Genomic DNA, 21,393 nt, shown 5'->3' on the forward strand with positions numbered 1-21,393 from the left:
ACTCATATTTCTTCGTGTTCAATTTTGCAGCCCACCGGAATGTGATCGAATAATATTAAAGGGCAATTATTCACATTTGTCTTCGCTGTTTTGCTTCCTTTCGCTTTTAGTCCACACGGGATCAAAGGCATTCATGGTTCGCTTTTGTAGGCAGTCAAGATATATTACTAAGGTGAAAGCACGTAATCGAGAAGAAGCGTGGTGGCTCGTTGGTCTAGGGATTCTACTTCCGGCTACCGTACGGTGCGGACGCAGAATGTCTTGCTCAGGGGCGGTTTCAGCGGCCCAGCTGGGTCGCGGCATCAGGTTGAACGATACGACATCGCGGGAATACCAGATCATTTTACCGCAGTTGCCTTCAGGTACGACCGTTACGACTACTGTTTTTTTGCACGCTGATGTAAAGACAAGGCCATACCGTGTCGAACATTTCCGAGATGCTTTAGACCGTCTGCAGCTCATGCCGGAAGTTGTGGCCCTAGGAGCGTATCAAATGAATCACGTCTGGGCGCAACGTTCAAAGACGGAAAAGCCAAGCAGAAGATTTTGACAGCCCCAGCCTTCAGTGTTAAGGAGCAGCGGTGTGATGTCATAGACCCCTGCAACCAAGACATCAGGATGAAGCTGTATTGGCTTCTGCACACCACACCAGACGAAGACGTGAGAACTGCCCTGTCGCCTTACGGCACTATTAGCGACATATCGAGGGAGAAGTGGCGTGTGGCAGGCTGTAATGACAAGGGTTCCCACACGCGTCTAGTATCCCTGAGCCTGAAGGCTGGCTACACCGTGGAAGACCTGCCACACCAGCTCCGCGTCGGCGAAGACCATGCACTAGTGCATGTACCAGGGAGACCGCCGCTCTGCCTCCGGTGCCACGGCACGGGTCACATACGGCGCGAGTGCCGAGTTCCACGATGCGGGCTCTGCCGTCGCTATGGCCATGACGATACCCAGTGTGTGCGTAGCTACGCAAACGTAACAGGGTCCGGTAGAAATGACACTGTGAACGAACACCTCATGGACCAGGTCGATGCGGAGGAAACAACCAGCGGAGGTGGGGTTGCATTAAGCTCTGGCGGCAAGCCATTAACGCAACCCTCCTTTGAAAACGCTGAAGGAAAGGACGACAACGAGGACAGCAAAGCCAACGAGCTACAAGAAACCGAAGAGGATAAAGTCTCGGACAACACAAGCGTTCCTGCGACCGTCATGGAAACCCATGAGTTCGAACTTAACAAGGGAAGACGCCGACAAAGACGGAGGCAAAAGCGGCACTTCAGCTGTCTCAAAGAGGCCGCGTGAACGGAATGAAGACGTCGGCAATCGAGGCGAAGACTGCACTGGCGAGCCAGTCCTGAAGACACCAGTCATCAGAAGAAGTTCGTTTAAAGTAAAACCCAACGTGCCGCCAGACAAAAGGACCACACCGACAGTGACCCCGCGTTAGCGGGGTTGCTGACCGGAATAGCACTTGATGGTTGAACTGGGTCGGACGAGCAGCGCTGTGTGTCAGCAATGTGTGCCGCCAAGGAACACGCTTCGGCCTCGTTTCACACAGCGAGGCCACCTCTTACAGAGCGGCGTGAGACTGTGAGTCTGAGTCCCAGAATCATGAATCTATCGCACTGCGGTCGGCTTGACCCCTCACATTCAATGTCCTTTAAATTACCGTCAGCGCTTCGGATAGGTACTCTGAATGTAAGAGGGTTAACGGCAAGAAAGCGACAAGTAAAGTTAAAGCGTCTGTTAATTGAAAATGATATCGACATCTTAGCGTTACAAGAATAAAAAATTGAGAGCGAGGAGCAGGCTGACCGCATGGTTGATAATTATAAAGCAAATTTTAATGTCTGTGTATGCCATGCCATTGGAAAGTCGGGAGGATGTGTAATCTTTTTAAAACGGTCTATTGGTATTATTGAAGAAAGTGTCACAACTTTTCAAGATGGCAGATTAGCACTTTGCGATTTTTCTTTTCATGGAAAGAAATGGCGAATTATTTGTGTATACGCACCTAATACATGTTCTGACAGAAAATGTTTTTTGTGATTACGTAGCAAATTTTGTAAAGTGTGACAGAATTGTCGCGTTACTTGGTGACTTCAATTGCGTTTGCATGCCTGAAGACACGGTTAGTAATAGTCCAGTTCGTGACAAGAGTGCGCTGCAGCTTCGAGCTTTAACAGAGGATTGTGACCTTGTGGACGTTGGTGATGTTCTTCGCGGAAACCATGCGCAGTTCACACACTTTCAGCTTCAAAGCCACGTAAGGTTAGATCGTGTGTACATTTCGCAATGTATCTTGGCTTTTTGTAGCAACTACATAGTGAAACACGTTAGCTTTAATGACCATAGTCTTGTAATGTTCCAAGTAGGTAATAAAAGAAAAACAAGTGCGTTTAATTGGGACCTTTGGAAGTTAAATGAAAACGTTTTGAAAGACGAAGCGTTTGTTAAAGTGGTGAGCCAAAAGTGCAAAGAAGCTCTGTTTAATGATACCACAAGCTTTACCGCGGTTTGGGAGAATTTTAAAACCGAAGTAAAAATGTGCGCAATTGAGAGGTCAAGCATCCTACGATATAAAGAAAAACAAAAAGAAAATGAACTACAAGCCACACTGGACTATCTTTTAAATGCCGATAGCACGATACCCGGATTGTTCAGAAAAGAAATAAAAGAAGTGAAAAGACAGATGGAAGCCATCGCTGGGGAAAGATATAAAGGCGCCGTGGTAAGGGCACGTGCGGAACGGTTTTTGGTGGGAGAAACACCCACCAAACGCGCGCTAGCTGAAGAAAAGAGGTATGCTACCAAAAAGGAGATAAAAGAAATACGCTATCGTGGCACGGTTTCGTCAGACCAGAAGATTATCGAACTGGCTTTCCTTGAACGATATCGGAGCTTGTTGGGGAGCGAAGCAGAAGTGCAAGATTCTTTTGTAAAAGATTTTCTGTCACTTATGCCCAAACTGGATGAGGACGTTAAAATTGGTCTTGAAAGGCCAATAGCAATAGAAGAAATTCAGAAAGCAATTGATGACCTCAGTAACGGCAAGACACCTGGACCAGATGGCATCGGGACTGCCTTTTATAAGTTTTTCAAAACAGAAATTTCAGAAATGCTTCACCGTACCATAACGGAGGCATATGACGTCAAACAAATGCCCATGTCTTTTAGGAAAAGCCATATTATACTTATACCGAAAACTGAAGACCCTGAAAGATTGCACTCGGTAGAAAATTATAGGCCAATAAGTCTAACAAATGTTGATTACAAAGTGTATATGAAGGTTATTGCAAAAAGACTTCAAACGGTAATTACCGATATTGTTGGACCACACCAAACATGTGGAATAAGAGGAAGAAGTATCTTTAGCAATATTCATACGGCAAGAACAATTTTAGAGTGCTGTGATGCGTCATGTGGCCGTATAGCCATGATTCAGTTAGATTTGGAAAAAGCATTTGACAGGGTGTGTCATAACATACTTTTTGCATTGCTGGATTACGTAAATGTAGGAGCGGTAATAAGAGATGGTGTGAAAATGGCATACAATCATTGCCAAACTAAAATCGTAATTAACAGGAAACTCAGCGAAGAAATAGACGTGCGTTCTAGCGTCCGTCAAGGATGTCCCGCATCAGCCTTGTTGTTTGCTATTTACTTAGAGCCCTTTTGTTTAAGAGTGTTGAGCAATGAAAAAATAACGGGTTATCAGTTTTTATCGCATGAAATAAAAGTTTTGGCCTATGCAGACGACATCGCGATTTCTTGTGAAAATAAAGAGAGCATACAAGAGGCAGTCAGTGACGCAAGAGCTTTCTGTAGACTCACTGGAAGTGCCATCAGTTGGAAAAAGTGTCTGGGGTTTTGGCATGGGGAGTGGGATTCTAGGCCAGAACAGCTTGAAGGTATCAATTTTACCACTTCTCCGTCCAGGTATCTTGGCGTACCTTTAGGATGTTATCAGGAAAACACCGAACAGTGGACTGATCAAGTGGAACACGTTAGGGCACAGACAACAAAGTGGGGCGGATGCGACCTGTCGATATTTGCGCGCGCAACAGTTTGCAATGTGTTTCTCGTGGCGAAAATTTTTTATATGCTACAGGTGCTATGCATGTCGCGAACGTGTGTGCAAAAGATCCATAGAATTTTTGCTATCTTTCTCTGGAGATCGACTTGGGAGAGGACCGGCAGAATAAATCTCTTTCATTCTGTCAAGAAAGGCGGGCTTGGCCTTTCGCACTTGTTTCTTAAGCAACTTGTTTGGCGATATTTTTTCTTGCGCGATCAAAGTGATGGCTTTCTACGTACGGTCATGCAAGTGCGCCTGCGTGATGCACTACCACAGTACATTGTATCCTCCTTTTGTGCACCGCATGTAGCGGCAAAAGGATTTTTGAAGGAAGTTGTTTATGCTGCTCGCTTTCTTGAAGTGCATTTTTCTAGGGATTATTTGTCATCAGTAAGCAAAAAACAACTGTATAAGGATTTAGTTGATGTGCTATGCCCTGTGCCTTTATATCGTGCAAAGTATGCATTAGGACCCGAACGGGATGTACTGAAACGTGTTAAAAAAATGCCTACTAGAGCGTCAACTAAAACATTTTTCTTCTTACTGCACAGTGGCACGCTCCCTGTTAAACCATGGTTAAAAGAAAAAGGTATCTATCTGCCTTGGGGTGTAAATTGTATGATATGTAACAAGCCAGAAACAATTGAACATATTTTCTTAGATTGCTCTGATTCAATTTTCTTGTGGGACGTCCTACAGAGGACGCTTAAAAAGGATTTTCCGCTAACGCCATTCGGAATTCGGTTCTTGCCATTTGCGCAAACAGGGGACGTGCCATATGATGTTATGATGTTGGTTACAATGCGCAGTGTCTGGAAAACAAGAATGGATTTCAGACACGAGCATGTGGATCCCAAGCCAGCCAAGATATATTTTGCTGAATATATTTCATATGTTAGAGATGTGTTAAAGGCTCTTAACGAGCCACCTGAATGGTTGTCCATAATCGAAAAGTTATTGGAGCTTAAACCTTACTAACCAAGCTACACAGGACGAGCTGAAACTCCCATTTTAGTATGTATCGACATGTGTCCAGTTATGTTGAATTCAGAGTTTTCGAATTCTTGTGTGATGTGTAATTGACGAAATCCGGAAATAAAGAAAAAAAAGGCTCGTTGGTCTAGGGGTATGATTCTCGCTTAGGGTGCCAGAGGTCCCGGGTTCAAATCCCGGACGAGCCCACTCATATTTCTTCGTGTTCAATTTTGCAGCCCACCGGAATGTGATCGAATAATATTAAAGGGCAATTATTCACATTTGTCTTCGCTGTTTTGCTTCCTTTCGCTTTTAGTCCAGACGGGATCAAAGACATTCATGGTTCCCTTTTGTAGGCAGTCAAGATATATTACTAAGGTGAAAGCACGTAATCGAGAAGAAGCGTGGTGGCTCGTTGGTCTAGGGGTATGATTCTCGCTTAGGGTGCGAGAAGTCCCGGGTTCAAATCCCGGACGAGCCCACTCATATTTCTTCGTGTTCAATTTTGCAGCCCGCCGAAATGTGATCGAATAATATTAAAGGGCAATTATTCACATTTGTCTTCGCTGTTTTGCTTCCGGGACCAAAGGCACTGATGGTTCACTTTTGCAGGCGTTTGCAGACGTCGTTTAATGAATGAAGCTAACCCAGTGATAAACACCGGATCCGCACGTTTCAGCTTCGCTGGTTAACCATCTGTGCGGAGTGCTTGCGCAGTTATTTTTTTAATTGTATGATGGGCTGCTTACCCATAAATCAGCAGATGCAAAAGGTTTTAAAGCAACCTTCTTGGAGCGCATGCCACGGCTTTCGGAAGAAAGAAGAGCAGCTCTCGAAGCACCGATATTAAGATCAGATATAGAAAAGGCGTTATATAATCATAAACCTAGAAAGTTGCCCGGGGGGGATAGTATGAGAGCGACATGGTCCAAAGTATTAAATTATGACCTGCCGTATGATTTGACAGATGGAGGGAAAAATTTTACTGAGAAAGGAACCTGTGATGTTGCGAGCCAGAGCTCAGGCCACCCGGGCATTATGTGCGGTCAAGTATAGCCTTTGCAACGCTGCACGTGCCCGCTGGATTGCCCATAGTTGGTCGCGTAGATCCGAGCTATTCAGAGCGCTTAGCCATCGCTCTTTGAGAAGGTCCGGTTCTATGTTGTCCTCTATGTAGATTCCTCTGATCTCTGTGCATTTCCATAATATCTGTGCCATGCCTGCGTATTCGTGCTTGCAGACCTTGCAGCTCGCTTCGTGTATTGTCTGGGATTTACTCTGTTTAAGTGCATTGGGTTTCAGAAGGTTCCGGTTTGCATTCTTGTACAATCTGTTTCTTGAGACCTGTCGAGTTGTGTGTGCGGTTGTGGGTGTGCTTCTCTTCGTTTCGTACAGTGTGCCAGTATGTCGTGGTACGTGACCAGTCTGTCCATGTGGCCTTGTATCGCTACTTCGTCGTCGTCGCCTTCTCCGTGTTCTGCATCGCCTCCGTCACGGTCCTGCCCCCTTCGGCGGGGGGGCGGGGGGGCGGGGGGCGGGGGGTTGGGCCGTCACTGTCCATGCCGCGGTGGGTTAGTTCTCGCGCGGCTCGGTGAGCCTTCTCGTTGAGGTTGGGAGGGTCTTCTGTGGTTACTTCCCCCATCTGAGCCGGGATCCATTTGAGGTATCTTGGTTTGATTTATTCGTTCTTGAAGTCTTCTGCTCAGCGGTTCAGGATTTTGGCAGCCTTGGTGGAGATCCAGCCCTTTGTGAAGTTCCTAATGGCCATCTTGGAGTCGCTGTTTATTATTCTGTCTTGTGGCCGACCGTTGAATTTGAAAGATGTCTTCGATGAGGCATTTGAGTTGGGAACGTTAACCCTGTCGTTCTCCCAAGTACACACTATGCTCATTCCAAAAACAGAACAAAACGATAAGCTAAGACTTGTGACGTCATACAGACCAATTTAATTAACTAACTGTGATTATAAAATATTTATGAGAATATTGGCTAGTATACTTCGGACCGTTATGACGCAAATTGTGGGATCCCACGATACCTGTGGTATTGAGGGCGGCTCTAATTGTACTAGTTCTCATTCTATGGGTGTGTGCTTGAATGTTGTGTTGCCTTTCGGTCGGCTGTCACAATCCTTCAGCTTGGCCTAGAAAAGGCATTCGATTTTGTGTATCATGTCATTTTGTATGCGATACCTGAACATGTTTAGTCATTTATTTATTTATTTTATTATTTAGGCTCAGTCATCACTCATGGAACATCAGTCAATAACAGATTGGGGCCCCCGTTGACGTCAAGCGGAGTGGGCGTCAAGGTTGCTTAGCTAGTCCGCTCTTACTTTGTATTTATATTGAAGCGCTGTGTTTCGCAATAATTGAAAATGATCGGCTTCATGGCCTCCGATTGCAGGCGTCCGAGGTAAAGCTCTTAGCGAACGCCGATGATATAGCGGTGTGCTCTACGGAAAAAGAGAGTCTACTAGAGACCATCGTTGCACTAAGACAGTTTGCAGAGGTAACGGGGAGTTTTGTGAACTGGGGAAGGTGCCTGGGGTTCTGGCATGGCGAGTGGCTGTCAACCCCAGACACATTTGCTAGAGTAAACGAAAGAAGTACGAGAAAAGGCGGAAAGGTGGAAAGAATACTATTAAAAGAGGCCAATTATTCACATTTGCCTTTGCTGTTTTGCTTGCTTTCACGTTTAGTCCAGACGTGATCAAAGACGCTCATGGTTCATTTTTGCAGGCCGCCAAGATATTACTAAGGTGAAGATATGTAATTTCAATCAAGTGTTTTCGAAGTAACTGGCTTCATATTGTGAAAATTGTGTTGTTAAACACGTATCATTTAGTGACCACACTTTGCTCATCTTTGGGGTATGGTATACAAAAAGAAAAGAAAAATTGAATAGGACCTTTGGAAGTTTAATGCAAACCTGTTCAAGGATGGGAAGTTTCTCGACAACATGAAGAGTCAAGCGAAATGTTTGGTTCATCAGCAGAAGCAAAACGAATTTGTTGAATGGCAAAACATTAAACGCAACATTAAGATGAAAGCAATAGAAAGAGAAAGTAAGTTGAAGTTTTTATTGCGCATTAAAGAAAGGTGCTTGCGGTGTCATCTGAAAACTTTAGTTCAAGAAGAAACACGTAATCCTGGGTTGTGCACAAAAAAAGTAAAAGAAATAGAGACAATATACAGCTAAAAAAATACAAAGATGAAATTGTTCGTGCTAGATCTAAGACTCTTCTTGTAGGTGAGAGGGCGACAAAACGTGCCCTCTGAGACGAGAAAACTTATGCTCTAGACAATGAAATAGTGAAAATAGAATACACAGGCACTGTGTCTCGAGATGAAAATGGAACTAAGCTACCCTTTCTGGATTACTACAGAAATCTCTGCATATCAGAAGCTTTCCGAACCTTCATGGAGATTTCTTACCTGAAGTGCCACAATTAGACAACGATCAAACCACCTCATTAGAAAGAGACATCAATGTCAAGAAAGTGGAGAGGGCTATAGAGGATCTTAATAACGGAAAATTGCCTGGTCTAGACAGTTTAACAGCTGCCTTCTACAAGGCTTTTTAGCGACAATTCGCACTGATCCTGCAGCATGTATTTACTGAAGCTTTCCAAAGATAGCGATTACCCCACTCGTTCGCACGAGCACATACGGTGCTGATTCCGAAGTCTATTGACGAAGCTGAGCTTCGGTTGGTACAAGGCTACAGGCCGATAACGTTAACAAATGTGGACTACAAATACTTATGAAAGTTTTCGCTGCTAGGTTGCAAGGTGTATAAGCATATATAGTAGGCCCGCATCAGACTTGCGGGATTAAAGGCAGAAGCAAATGAAATATGTTCACATGTCAAGGAGCATTCTGGAATACTGTGACGCTCATTTAAAAAGAGCAGAGATGATACAAGTGGATTTTTTAAAAGCATTTCATAGGGTGTGTCATGAGATCGTTTTTGGAATATTGGAGCATGTTGGCTTGGGTTCTATATTATGCGAAGGAGTTCGAATGACATGTCAAAACTACACAACTAGCCGGGTTGTGAATGGCGAACTTAGCACATTGACGTTCATTGTTCTGTAGGGCAGGGATGGGCTATATCACCATTGTTGTTTGTTTTGTTTTTAGAACCACTATGTAGAAAAATAATTAACACTGTTCGATTAGAAGGTTTTAGGCTGCAGTCCTGTGAAGTACGAGTCCTGGACTTCCGCGGATGATGTTGCAATCATATGCACCGACAGGAAAGGCGGGGCAGCAGCACTGCAGATCAAGCAAAGTTTCTGTGACCAAACTGGTAGCCTGTTAAACAGGCACAAGAGTTGGGGATTATGGCTTGGTGCATGGCTTCAGTAGCCAGCTGTTTTTGAGCATATGCAGTGGAGCACAGTACCCAACACATACCTGGGTATCTCGCAAGATAGGTATAGAGAAAATACGCAGTTTTGGATGCAGAGAACGGATGAAATGCAAATAAAAGTTTTAGGCTGGATGGTGCGAGATTTATCAATGTTTGCGGGAGCCACCATATGTAATGTTTTCTTAGTAATTAAAATATGGTATGTACTCCAAGTGCTGTGTTGCACAAGAACCAATATCCAGCAATTTCACAGAGCTTTTGCCACATTTGCCTGGAATTGCATCGCGAACTAATTTTTTTGCGTAAGGTCAACGAAGGGGGCTTTGGATTAAGTCACTTGTTCTCATGACTTAAGTCATTTGTTCTGAAAACCGATGACCAGCAGGTTTTTGTTCTTAAAATATCGGAAAGATCTTTTATCCGTACATACATTCGCGTAATTCTAATAGGAGCCATACCAGAATTTGTCGTCTCCTCCAGTACCCTTTTACCTGTGCGAAGTTGTTTCTACCTGTTTCTACTTATGCGAAAAGTTTCTGATCAGCAGGTTTTCCATTGAGTACTTAATAAATGTGCCCAGGACGTGCCTCCTAAGGGATCTGGTAGGCACCGTCTTTCCGGTTTCCATATATGGATGGATTTATCAGACAAAATTACGAAATGATGTTCTGAAACGTGTCAAAAACATGTTAGTACCTGCAGGAGTTAAAACGTTTTTGTTTAAACTTCACATGGACATGCCGACAGTAAAAACTTGGCTCGAACGACGAGGTATGTTTGTGCCGCGGGGAGGTAATTGTGTGTTGTGCAGGAAACCAGAGACAGTAGATCATGTTGTCATTGATTGTTGGAACGCTGTCTTCTACTGGGATGCCCTTCAATGGAGACTGCAGAATGATATTCGAATAGATGCGCATGGAATTTCTCTTTGTTCAAGGAAATAGCGTCCCTCAATATGCATTTACGCCTCTCGGCCTTTATAGCATATGGCGGTCACGTATGGATTTCCAAAATGCTGATCCCCAAGCACGATCTGTTAATGCTAATTTTGTTGAGAATGTCACGTAACTCATACATGTGTTGAAACACCAAGGCGCTGAAGTGGAAGTACTTCAGATATTGGATGCCCTTACACAGTTGAACGTGCATAAATAAACAAAACTGGCTTTACGCAGGCTAGCGGATGTTTTTTATAAATATGGCAATAAAGAAAAAAAATCTGACCTGTTCGGCTCGTTGGCATCACAAGTTTCAGGAATGCTGCGAGCCACATAGATATTAGTAAATATAGACCTCCCTCTTTACCCCGCAGGTCTGATGGGGTCCTACTAAAGCACCAATAACTCCTTGTAGTCTTCGCACAAATATGTTCGTTAAAACTTTATAATCTAGGTTTGTCAGCGTAATTGGCCTGTAGCCTGTTACTTTGTTAAGTTTATTCGCGCCATAACTTTTTGGTATCAAGACTGTATACGCCCTTTTAAAGGACCGTGGCAGACGACATTTTTGATGTGCCTCCATAAAAACACGTTCTAATACGATGGCTATCTTCGAGCAAAAGGCTTTGTAAAAAACTGCTGTTAAGCCATCAGGTCCTGGCGATTTTCCAGGGTTAAAGTCTTCAATGGCCATTTCGATCTCCTTTGCTGTGATATCTTCTGATAATCTCTGTTTCTTCGGCGTCTAAGCAGGTAGAGTGGTTAGAAAATGGCTTTCATACCCAGTCTTGCTTGGTATTCTGCACTTGAAGAGCTCCCTGTAATATTCCGTAAACGCATAATTGATTTCTTCGGCATCTCTAGATATTTTCCCTTTGTATTTAATCTCAACTATTTCGTTTCTCCTCGCATACTTTTTCTCAGGTCCCAAAGCACGCTTTGTTGGCGTTTCACCATCCAAGATATTTCCCATTCTTGCGCGAATAAGTACGCCACGGTATTTTTCCGTGTCGATAGCCTCAATTTTATTCTTTGTTTCCCATATTTCTTCCATAAAGGTGCCTGGCGTTGCAGTTTCAGCATCCACCAACTCCTGAAGCATTTATTTCAGGTTATTTTCCTCTTGGCGCTCTTCAAAACGTATTTCTACGGCTCGCTCTATGGCGTTCATTTTTACGACTTCTTTAAATCGCTACCATCACTCACCCCACCCTTTTTCACAGTAATTATTTGCTTTAGCAATTTCTGTGCGTACACTTTCTAGAAATTGGTCGTCCTTTAAGAGTTTCGCGTTTAATTTCCATGTTTCCCATTTCGTTCTAGGTTTCGCGGTGATCTTTTTCCCTATTGTGAAGGCTACTAAACAATGGTCGCTAAATGCTATGTTCAGCACCTTGTAATCGTCACACAGTGTGGCGATTTCTTGCGAAAGATAAGCTCTGTCTAACCTTGCATGGCTATTGCCTTTAAAATGAGTATAATGCCGATTATTGCCTCTATTCGCGTAATGTGCAATGTCCTCCAACAGAGCTCTTCCATTGGCCCCCCTCAGAAAGACAACGCTCCTATCAGCCCAGTATCCATCACTCGAACGATCGTCCGAGCAGATTTTAGGAAAGTCGCTATGCTACAAATTGATCTACAAAAGGCATTTGACAGAGTAAGTCCCAATCTCCTGTTTACAATTCTTGGTTATGTCAGTGTTGGATCACGGATAACAGAGGGAGTTAAAATGGCATACAATAAATGCACAACTAACCTGATTGTCAACCATAAGATAACTGAAAGGATTGAAGTGCGTTCCTCTGTTCGTCAGGGGTGCCCCCTGTCACCTCTTTTGTACGCAATATATCTAGAGGCTTTCTGTAAAAGAATTATTGATAGTCCGGATGTGCGAGGATTCAGCCTAGAAGGGTGTGAGGTGCGTTTATTAGCTTACGCCGATGATGTTGTTGTTTTCTGTGCTGATAAGGAGAGTGTTCGAGCTACCATGACAATTATGCATGAGTTTTATGACATGACGGTCAGCATTATAAACCTGAATAAGTGTGTCGGCTTGTGGCATGGCCGGTGGCAAACAACGCCGCGTGTTTTTGAAGGTATGCAGTGGAAGCTCACGCCTGGGATTTATCTTGGTGTACCGTTAGGTACACATCGAGACACTAAAGATTTATGGAATGGCAAAGTGCAGGGATTAAAAGCGCAAACTGATAAGTGGGCCGGAGGTGACCTCTCTGTATTCGCACGTGCGGCTATCTGCAGAATCTTCTTGGTGAGCAAGCTGTGGTATGTCATGCAAGTCCTGAGTTGTTCCCGATTCAATTTTAAGAAATTCCATAGAGTATTTGCTGTTTTTGTGTGGCAGTCTGAATATGAAAGAACAAGCAGGAACAACTTTTTTCACAAGTTGTGCCAGGGGGGCTTCGTCATTACGGAATTTATACTTAAAGCCACTGGTTTCTAGATTTTTATTCTTACGAGACATGACGATTTTTATTCTTACGATTCTCTCTTAGGATGCGAGAGGTCCCGGCTTAAAATCCCAGACGAGCGCACTGATGCCTTTTTTTATGTTCCTTTTCACAATCCGCCGTCATGTGGTCGAATATTATTAAAAAGGGCTAATTATTGACATTTGTCTTTACTGTTTTGCTTTCTTTCGATTTTAGTCTAAACAGGATCAAATACACACATGGTTAATTTTTGCAGGCGGCCAAGATATATTACTAATTTGAAAACATGAAATTGAAATTGTATTCGGCTCTAGATTGCACTTACAGCCACTGTCGTGTAGTGTCGAGCTCCCTGGGAACGGCGAATGCGTCCCAGAAGGGCTGCAGTAACAGGACAGGTGCACAGGAACCTAAGGACTATGACATTATTTTGCCACATATATTATCAGGTTGGTCTGTTTTAAGTACTGTTTTCCTTAACGGCAGCGTGAAATCCCGGCGTTTTCGAGCGTATGACTTCCGTGACACTTTGGATCTTCTGGAAGTGCTCCCTGAGGTGTGGTTCCTTTGGGGGCGTTTCAGATGAACCATGTGTTGGCGGTAACCTTCAAGAGTGTGGAAGGAATGAAAAAGTCGCTCGCAGTCACTAACGTGGCTGTCAAGAGTCACCGATGCCCCGTGAGAGATGCGAGCGCCCATACTGTCCGGCTATATTTCTATTGGCTGCTTTACTACAAAAATGATGAAGACGTGTGCGCTGCTCTTGCACCGTATGAGAAGGCGACGGATACTTGCAGAGAGCAATGGCATCTGCTAGGACTCGGCGATAAGGGCTCTCCGACACGGACGATTAGTCTGCAGCTGAAGGCTGGCGTGGCTTTTCACGGCAGCTACAAGTGTCCGGTATTACGGCCGTGGTACCGGGAAGACCGTAGCTTTGCCTGCGGTGACAGCGAGCAGGGCACATTGGCCGATAGTGCCACGTTCCACGGTGTAAGCATTGTCGGCGGTTTGGACATGATGACAGTCACTGCGCTAAAACTTACGCAAGCGTAGCAAGCCAAAGAAGCTGGGACGGCCCTGCAGAGCACGTTATGGGCCAGGTGGACGCGGCGGAGGCTAAGGCAGTCAAGGACAGCGAACCTACGTCGACAGCTGTTGAAACTTTTGAGAGAAGAAATGTGAAAAGTGTTGAAAGGGTTGACCGCTACGCCAACGTGCGCTGTCAAAGACGTCTCTGATACCAGTCCGGCCACGCCGAGTAAGAACCACCAAGTTATGGACGTCGCGAGCAGCTCGTCTGCGAAGTGGCCCATGCGCAAGTTTACGAAGGTGACGAAGGTGGCAGCGAGAAGGTACCGGAGGCCCCCAAAAAAGAAACACCATACCGCCGTGCATTTTTCAAGCCAAAGCCTAACGTTCCGCCGGATCCCAATCTGACGGTAGGAAGGCGCCTCCGCAATAATGAGGTCGTCGGCCTGGTATGCCTTTTCTTCGAGGTGAGAGACGGGCTCCAGAGTACGTTTGGATAGTTCGACCGCGTTTGCCCAGGAAAGGAATTTTGCGCGTTCTGCGAAACGGCAAAATGTAGGGGTTTTATCGACCTAGTAGTCCGGTTTTCATTATCAAGAAAAATAAATGGCTTCAGAATCTCACATAGCGCTGCGCAATGGTATGCTCTATGTCCGAGGCCTCAGCGCCAAAAGGTTAGTGCCAGGTTAGCCGGTTAGTTCAAGAAAATGATTTGGACATGGTCGCTCTATAGGAATCAGAAGTTTCATGTGGGGAACGATTAGACCAAATGGTTGAACCATTTAGAGCGCGGTACAGTGCATGCGTTTCCCATGCTGTCGGCAATTGTCAAATGACAAATCCTTTCTTGCGAACACTTATTCAAGTCCGATTGAGCAATGGCTTACCTAACTTTGTTGTCTCGGTGAGGCAGGGCAGGTGTTACAAAACGAGTAAATTCTTACGTGAGGTGGTCGTAGCATTTAGATTTTTAAACCACCACTTTTCTATAGAATATTTGGCTACAGTTAGTCGTAAGAGGATAAGCTTGGATTTAATAGATATTATGTTCCCATAATCATTATACCGATTAATGTACCACGAAGGCCAAGGGAAAGTTGTGCTAAAATGTGTGAACCGAATGATTGTACCAGTGGGAGTGAAAACATTATTTTTTAAACTACATACTAATACCTTGCCTGTGAAAACATGGCTAGAAGAAAAAGGGGACTATTTACCGTGGGGGGGCTAACTGTTTGATTTGCAAGAAACCAGAAACTATAGAACACGTTTTTCTAGACTATTGGAGTGCGGTCTTCTTTTGGGATATTACGCAAAGAATTATTAAAGAAGGATTTCCGTTAACAGCGCATGGTATTCGTTACCTCGTCACAGTGCAAGACAGTATACCTTATGACATGTTCTTTCTTCTCGGCCTTCACAGTATCTGGAGAAACCGCATAGCTGTAAGGAATTGTGATATAAATGTGAGAACAGTAAACTCCTATTTTGCTGAAGATATCAGTAAACTACGGGAAGTGTTCCAGAAGTTAGCGTATGACGATGAACAGTTGTTATTGATGGATGCCCTTGCCAAAATTATAGTTTTGTAATTTCAACCTCAACCTCCAAGCGCAGCGGTGGGAAAGTGAATATTGTCAGATGGTGGCAGCAGTGTGTATTGATGTATTTGCCGATTGTCTGGAAATAAAGAAAAAAAAGTGTTTGGCTCGTTGGTCTTGGGGTATGATTCTCGCTTAGGGTGCAAGAAATCCCGGGTTCAAATCCCGCGCGAGCTCACTTATCTCTTTTTTATGCTCCTTTTCACAGTCCACCGGAGTGTGATCAAACATTACGAAAAAAAGCCTTTTATTCACATTTGTCTTTGCTCTTTAGCTTCTTTTCGCTTTTAGTCCAGACGTGATCAAAGACGCCCATGGTTCTTCATTTTTGCAGGCAGTCAATATTTGCTACTAAGCTGAAAGCATGCAACTGATATTAAGTGCGTTCGGCTCGTTGGTATCATCCCACTCCCGGCCACCGACGGGTATGGACGTGCGTATCATGTGCTCCCAAGGAGTGGTGGTTCCGGCTGCGAGCAGCCGCAGTAACAGGATCGACGAAATGGATGCCGAGGGATACGAAGTTACTTTCCCTATGCTGCCTTCAGGTCTTAGTGTTTTGAACATATTATTTTTGCACGCAGATGTCCGGTCGAGGCCTTACCGAGTGGAATATTTCCGGAATATGTAGGCACATCGGGCATTGCTCCCCAAGTTGATATCGTTCGGGGCATATCAAATGAGCCACGTATGGGCGCTGACCTTCAAGAGCATGAAAGGCACGAAGAAAGATTTGGCTTGTGGCGAAATAAAGGTGAAGGGTCAACATTGGTTATAGATCCCACAAACCAAAATGTGCATCTGAAACTTCATTGGCTTCTGTTTAATGTAGCCAACGAAGATGTGCGTGTGGCGCTTGCTCCGTTCGGGACAATCACCGTGGTCTTGAAGGAAAAGGCAAGAGTTCAAGGAATCCAAGACAAGGGGTCGACGACGCGCCTCGTTCGCCTCAAGCTCCATGATGGCTTCAAGGTAGACGACCTTCCACACCAGCTTCGCGTCGCCGGTGACATGTCCCTTCTAGTCACGCCTAGAAAAGCGCCACTGTGCCTGCGGTGTCACAGCAAAGGTCATATCCGACGTGAGTGCCGAGTTCCTCGCTTCACGCTCTGTCGTCGTTTTGGACACGAAGAAACTGAGTGCGTGAAGACGTACGCAAATGTTGGAGGCTCGGTTGAAGAAGAGCACACCGCAAAACTCGTCATAGACGAGGCTGACGCTGAAGAAGCCGCAAGCGATGCAACGCTGAAGCTGTGAGCGATGTGATGTGGCAACGTTAGCACCGCCCAACAAGCTCGAATACTAAAGTGTCAACAACGAAAGCCCAAAGATGCCGACACAGCAAGTGACTCCAGTGGTGCCGTGAAAGTGCAGGGCGCCTCAGCGCAGTCGCCGTCACCCGAGGAGCCGGCAGTCATGGAAGTGAGTGAGGGAACAAGTGGCGCCACAGTCTCCAAGCGTGGCCACGACGCTACGCTGGATGAACATAAGGCCCTGACAGTAAGGAACTCTGAAGGACTGCCGCCAAAGGCGGCGATTATTCGGTGGTCACTGCTGTGACCGCGGCCGAATATACCTCCGGATCGGAAGGTGGCGGAGACGCTACCGACGTAGTCACGAGAGCGTGCTCCTCGCGGCGTCTCGTCTAGTCTACTAAGAGACCAAGCCAAACTGAAGGGACGATCGAGTGCGACGACAGGGACATAAATTGTGCTTTCCGAAGGCTGCCGTGGCAGCTACGGAAGGTTCGTGCAAGATGCCAAGGCAGCTTTGACCCCAGATGCATGAGTTAGGTACCACGCGGTTCGTTTGTTCTTCATAAAACATAACAATCGCTGAAAACACTGCATTTTGTTTTGCTACCAAGAATTTTCACGGTCTCTGTGCCAGAAAGCGGCAATACCAGCTTAGCCGGCTTTCGCTGGAAACAGATGTTGATATAGCAGTGGTGCAAGAGACAAAGAAAGTGAAGAACTGACGGATCGCATGGTGCTGCAGTTCCACAATAGATGTAATGTTTGTGTATCACATGCTGTCGGAAATCGGTGGGGTGCTCTATTTTCTTTAGAAATAATCTGAGATTTAGAGAAGACAGAGTTTATTCTTGTTAATCTGGAAGAATGGTTTTTGTGGATTTTTGTAGATTTTTTAGATTAGCGCGTGATACGTGTCTGTGCCCCCAGGGCTGAAAGTGACCGGGTGACCTTCTTTGAGAGGGTAAGTCAGCATTTAAAGTGCGGCAAGAAAGTCGTATTGCCAGGAGGCTTTTATTGGGTATGTTTTGGTACTGATCGAGTGAAAAACCTTCCAGTGCGTGACAAAAGTGCTTTACTTTTAAAAATATAGTACACGAATCTAATCTAGATGACGTCGGTCATTTCCTGTCTAGTACGGGCACGCTTGCATTCATACATTTCCAAGGGCAAAGTCACGCAAGGCTAGATAGAGCGTATGTCGCATTGGAGCTTGTTCCGATGTGCGGCAGCTATAGTGTGAAACACGTGTCGTTCAGCGATCACAGCCTTGTGACCTTTAGTAAAGGTACTAAAGAAAGAAACTCGAGATTTAACTGGAAGACGTGGAAGTTCAACGATGGGCTGCTACTGAACGAATCATTTTGGGTAAGTGTGAAAGTATAATGAATGAATAGAATTTATTGATAGGAAAGACAGAGAGGTCGACCTGAGCTAGTGCGCTCTAGTCTGCTGCTCTACACTGGGGAAGAGGGAAGGGGAGTGAAAGTATTGGGATGGATGATGATGATAAGATAAGTGGTGAGTGCTTATATACATGTGTCCTGCAGGAACTTCAACAATACTTTTGTTGCACGCACTGAAATTGCAGTGTCAGGCCATGGGCCGAGGATAGCTTCCTCCGACAGTAGTTGTCTGCCAACGCTGGCTAGGAAACTGTCTAACGTCCTTCGCTCCAGCATATATGAAGGTAAAGTAAAGTGAAGTAAAGTAGTAAAGTGAAGTAAAGTTAGATAAATTGATCGAGGCCGAAGAAGGCAACGTGCTAGAATTATGGGAGAGTTTTAAAGAAGAAGTTAAGATCAGCGCTATAGAATAAGCGACTAATGAGAATTTTAACAAAAGGAAAAAAAAGGAAAGGAAATGCAACGCGAGCTTGATTTTGTGTACACCGTGGAAAGCGATAGACCTGGAAGCCGAACAAAAGAAATAAAAGAACTGAAGAGCCAGATTGAGCTTATATAAGAAGATAAATTCAAAGGAGCAGTTATAAGGGCACGAGCTGAAAGGGTTTGGCTAGGTGAGACACCGACAAAACGAGCCTTATCTGACGAAAAGGCGTACGCGAGGCGAAATGAAACCAGAATGATTCGATACGAGAATGAGATCACGAGCCAACCTCAAAAAATCGAAGAAGCATTTCTTGATAATTATGGCGAATTATTCGGGAGTGTTAAAGAAGTCACTGAAAATTAGGAATGGACTTCTTGTCAAACATGCCGCAATTAAAGAACGACATTCAAAAGCTTCTGGAGTGGCCTCCGAGCATCACCGAAGTGGAAGGAGCCATAGATAATTTAGTTGTAGGCAAGTCCCCGGGATCTGATGGACTTGGAGCGGCTTTTTATAGGGCCTTCAAAAGTTACGCAGCCAGATCCGGTTACGATTGTTTAAGGAGGCCTACGCACAAAAGCAGGTTCCTCCCTCTTTTCGGACATCACACGTAGTGCTGATACCGAAAACAGATGGCCCAGAAAAATTGTTAGCTGTCGACGCTTACCGCCCGATATCACTGATGAATGTCGACTATAAGATATGTACAAGAGTGCTCGGAAAGCGATTACAAGGAGGGGTGACCCGCATCGTACTGCACCAAACATGCGGCATTAAAAAAAAGTCTATCTACACAAACATTCATATTGCGAGAGGCATTTTAGGATACTGTGACGACCTAGGTGAACACAGAGCCAAGTTACAGTTGGACATGCAGAAGGCTTTCGATCGCATCACCAATAAAACTCTTTTCTGTATTCTAGAACATGTAAATGTAAGGCAATTATTCTTGGATGGGGTAAAGATGTGCTATCAAAGCTGTACCGCCAGTCTCATAATAAGCAAGCAGGTTACCAAAAGCTTTAGCGCCCGGTCATCCGTGTGCCAGGGGTGTGGTTTTCACCTTCTTTTATATGCAATATACCTAGAACCGCTTTGTAGGAAGGTCAAGAATGACAATAGAATATTGGATTTGGAGTACAGTCCGCAGAAGTGAAAGTGCTTGCATATGCGGACGACAGCGCCTTCTTTTGTCGGGATAAAGAAAGTGTTGAAATCGCAGTCGCAGAAACGTTATCATGCTGCAGAATGACAGGAAGTGTTATCAACTTTGATAAATGTCTAGGAGTATGGATCGGCAACTGGGAAGACCCTCCAAGTACGTTTGTAAATATCCAGTGTACCGTCACGATGGAAAAATATCTCGAAGTGCCGCTTGAGCACTACCACGATACAGTGGATTACTGGAATGTCGAAGCTGAAAAGGTTCGTGGGTGTACACTTCAATGGGGGGTTGCGATTTCTCAATGTTTGCTCGCGCGACGGTCTGCAACCTGTTTCGCCGTGCCAAAATTTTTTACGCGCTTCAATCACTGCGCATGTCAAGGTCCAACATACAACGATTACACAGAGTACTTGCAGTCTTTGTATTGGGTTCATGCTGGGAACGCCCCAGTCGTACCAATTTGTTTATTTATGTAGTCGGTATACCTACATCGCCTGCACGGCATTACCGTAGGGGGGTTAAAATGCAGGTAGTCCCAATGGAAACATATTCAGCAACATCAAAAGAATACACCAGTAAATACAACATTGTTTAAGCACTGAAAGTCGCAAAAGCGCAAGACAAACCAACAAAGTACCAAACAAAGTAAGTAACGAAGTAACTAAAAGAAAGTTGCGTATGTGCAGGCAGTATTTGTTTCGTTCCGTTAGAAGTGGAGGACTAGGTCTTGCATGGCTGTTCATATCGCAGATTGGTTCGAGGTTTGTTTATTTGCGGGAACAAAAGGACCCATCTTTGTTAACTACATTTCAGGTAAGATTGAGGGAAGCTATACCCGAATTAATTGTATCGCCTCATCAGTGTAGTCAATGCAGAGTCCGTGGTTTCCTAAAGGAAGCAGTCTGGGCTTTTCGACGGATGAAGGTTCGGTTTTCCATGGAATATCTAAATCGGGTACCAATAAAGCTCTTATTTACGGACCTGATAGGTGCAATGTTGCCGATACCATAGTATCGCTCAATGTTTTGCATTGGACCTGAAATGAACGTGCTAAAAAGAGTAAAACGAATTCAAGTACGTCCGTCATTGACGCCCTTTTTTCAGCTCCACACGAATACCTTACTGGCCAAACCATGACAAGAGGGAAAATGACTTTTTGTGCCTTGGAGTATCAACTGTTTACTATGCCAGGCACCCCGAAAACCGACACACATTTTTCTTGACTATTAGAATGCGGTATTCCATTGGGATGTTTTACAGGGATCCCTAATGAACTTGCTGATTATGCCATACGGGATTCGTTTTTTGCCTACTCAAAAGGAAGACAGTGTACCATATGACATGTTCATGCTGTTGTCCTTGCATAATTTATGGAAAACTAGAATGGCTGTCAGAAATGATGTACCAAACCTGTAGTCTGTTAGAGAATAATAATAATAATAATAATAATAATAATAATAATAATAATAATAATAATAATAATAATAATAATAATAATAATAATAATAATAATCCTGTCCTATGTCCACTGCAGGACGAAGGCCTCTCCCTGCGATCTCCAATTACCCCTGCCCTGCGCCAACCGATTCCAACTAGCGCCCGTGTATTTCCTAATTTCATCGCTCCACCTAGTCTTCTGTAGTCCTCGATTACGTTTCCATTCTCTTGGTAGCCGTTCTGTAACC

The 21,393-nt window shown here is 44.6% G+C and overlaps 2 non-coding genes across 2 annotated transcripts; both read left to right on the plus strand.

Moving 5' to 3' along the window:
- Positions 1 to 5,190: 5,190 nt before the first annotated feature.
- Positions 5,191 to 5,262, plus strand: TRNAP-AGG (transfer RNA proline (anticodon AGG)). Its single transcript has one exon. It is a non-coding gene; the product is annotated as a tRNA-Pro (tRNA).
- Positions 5,263 to 5,465: 203 nt separating this feature from the next.
- Positions 5,466 to 5,537, plus strand: TRNAP-AGG (transfer RNA proline (anticodon AGG)). The gene has a single exon. It is a non-coding gene; the product is annotated as a tRNA-Pro (tRNA).
- Positions 5,538 to 21,393: the final 15,856 nt, after the last annotated feature.

This window comes from Dermacentor albipictus, chromosome 1, assembly GCF_038994185.2.
Source record: "Dermacentor albipictus isolate Rhodes 1998 colony chromosome 1, USDA_Dalb.pri_finalv2, whole genome shotgun sequence".
Lineage (NCBI taxonomy): Eukaryota > Metazoa > Arthropoda > Arachnida > Ixodida > Ixodidae > Dermacentor > Dermacentor albipictus.